Raw genomic sequence first — 3,035 nt, 5'->3', positions numbered from 1 at the left:
ATAAATATTATGAAGGAAAACAGAGTGTTGGCTCCGGTCTTTTTATTTAACGTAATCTCATAGTTCAGCATCACAGTTATCCCGAAGAGGGAAAAACTCTTAGATACTGACATTTCCCTCTTAAAGGGTTTCAATGCCTCTACTGTATCTATGATGAGGCTTTATAGATAAAATGATGGGATCAGATAAGATGGCATTTTAAAAAAGCTGTATATGCATATTGCAAAAAAAAATTGCAACGACATTTGATCTGAAGTCTGATGACTGAATGAAATATTTGAAAAATAATACAAAAAGTGTATTAGCTGTAGATGAGCAGTGCAAAGGAAATGTCTAAATGAAAAAAAAAACCAAATCGAACATATCATAACCCCCACATACCCTTTATCCCCCCACACAGGTGTTTTCACTCAATTTGCCCTGTTACATCTCTTCTTAGGACTCTGCGTGTGTGTATGTGTGTGTGTGTGTGTGTGTGTGTGTGTGTGTGTGTGTGTGTGTGTGTGTGTGTGTGTGTGTGTGTGTGTGTGTGTGTGTGTGTGTGTGTGTGTGTGTGTGTGTTCAAACTGGGCATCCTTACTGTGTTGTCTTTGATACACCTGTCAGGGCATTACAAATTTCCGTGTTATAATTTACTTGTTGTAATATTACATTATTTCCAGCAGAACTCCGCCCTAATTCCACCTGACTAGAGGTCTTAACATTTCTGCTACCTCAAACAATTCATGTGGATTTGCAGTAACAACGTAAGTGCTGACCAAACGATGCAATTTTTGTGTCTTGGTCCGGTGCAGTATGGGACCTTTGATGCATTCTTTCTTTCCCCTACATTTCTGTATCACCATTGTCATGACTATAGTTGTTGTTCTCTGTCTTAAAAGTCGCGACAGAGGCCTCTGACATCCTGATACAGCCAGGAGTATAAGGCCAGCAACCATCATTCTTTCTATGATCTTATTAGATGATTTCGTTCAGGGACCTCCACATGACTGTAGTCCAGATTTGATGAAATCCCTTACCGGTGTGTTTGTAGGCCTCTGGGTGTGTGTTTCAGTGTGTATGTGTGTTGTGCATGCTTCATGTTTCTGTGTGTGTGTGTGTGTGTGTGTGTGTGTGTGCACTCATGCACACATATCCAACTGTCACCCTTCAGAAATGAGCTTTACTTTCTTTGACTTGGAGGTGACATCTTGACTTGATCCAGTTGATGTGAAGTAAATCTTCTTTTGTTGTTGTGTCACGTTGCAACTGCATGACAAATTCTGAGAACACTTTATGAGCTGAAAACGTTTCTGGACTTTTCAGCCAAGCAAAAGCCATTCAGAGATTAATGTAAATGTTACAAAAAGAGAGGAAATCTGTCACTTTCAAATGCTGTAAAATGTCTTCTTGCATCTATATTTCTTTCTTTGAGTAGATAAGCTTTTATCTAAAACCCTGATCTAAAACAGTTATATTGACTGACATGCACATACTGTCTTACTTTTACAGTTTAGTAACCCCAGTTTAGTAACGGGACCCTTGAAAAAAAGACGGTTCATTCAAGGGGTTTATCCTTCTAATAAATATAATGTATACTTCATGAACTAGGATTACCGCCTCATGGTTGTATGCCTCTGCCAACCAGAAAATGTATGTCCATATCTGTCCAAAATGTCATCACTTCATCATTTTATCCAATTAGACATTTGTGTGAAATTGTCATAATTAGCACATGAATTCTTGAGTTATGGCCAAAAACGTTTTTTTGTGAGGTCCCAGCGACCTTTGACCTCCAAAACCGAATCAGTACATACTCGAGTCACAGTGGATGCTTGTGCCACATTTTAATTTATTTGCTCCAGGAGTTCTTGAGGTATCGCGTTCCAGAGAAGAGACCAGATATACGTAGTATGTACGGACAGAAACCAGGAAACATGACGCCTCTGGCCACGGCTCTGCCTGGCGCAGTGGCAAAATACAATTTCCCTACAAAGGGTTTTATTATTTCACTCTTCCGATGATTGTTAGGAATGAAGACCGCTGGCATTCCACATTAAATAGTTTTCCTGGAAGCTGAATCGACCACTGCAGCAGAAGAGTGGACCAGGCAGAAAGATAGCAGAGTAGGGAAACATCTAACCATTTAATTTTAATCTTTAAAAAACGACATTGATCCATTTCTGGCTATGGCGCATAAAACACATGAAAACTAGCTTTATGTATATTGTGTTCAAATCAATGGGTAACAAAGTTTTTCAGATAATGTGTTGGCTTCATACACAAACAGCAGACATAGAGCAACATTAGCATTTATTTGGAGTCTTGATTATGGTTATCTGAAGAGGTCAAATATCTGTTTGCTCTGTTTGTTGGCTCTTACACTTACCAGTTATTTGACTTCAATGATCAGCTAGTTGCTGCCTTTGTTTGGCGTTAGGATAGCGGTATGGTATATTTGACCAGACAGGGTTGATGGGAGTGGAAACAACCATGCAAGTCAAAGTAGATGTGCAGGCAATAACGCTACAACAATTAGCTAAAATAGGCCAATAAAATGATAATTTTCAATAATAAGTTTTAATGTTAATTTTAACTAAATATTGATTCATAAAAGAGCAAATTGTGATCCTGTACAACAACACAAACAGAGGTTGAAAGATCTAACAGACCACCGCTGTTGAATCAGTGATAATAGCTTGAAGAGAAACCATCAGGTGGAGTGAGAGCGAGTCAGACAGGACAGGGAAGCCATCAGGATGAAAGACAAGCAAACAAACACCATGCTATTACATCGATACAGTGACAATAATACAGTGCATACAGCACAAACAGGAAGCCTAACAGACGCAAATTTACAGAAGTGATGGAGAGACAGATGCCATGAGACAGATGAGGAAATAACGAACAGCAGAAAGAACAGCAGGCAGTAAAAGAGAGAAAAGAGGGAAGCAGCATTCCTCCCTGCGATTATGGAGATGGCATCACAGATTGGTTGACTGTGACTGTGTTCTGGGGCGGCGCTTCAGGACAGAGCCAAGATAGAAACACGACGC

The sequence above is a fragment of the Melanostigma gelatinosum genome (assembly GCF_949748355.1).
Source record: "Melanostigma gelatinosum genome assembly, chromosome: 3".
NCBI classification, from domain to species: Eukaryota; Metazoa; Chordata; class Actinopteri; order Perciformes; family Zoarcidae; genus Melanostigma; species Melanostigma gelatinosum.
The sequence above is the reverse complement of the archived record's forward strand: the minus strand, read 5'-3'. Positions refer to the sequence as shown.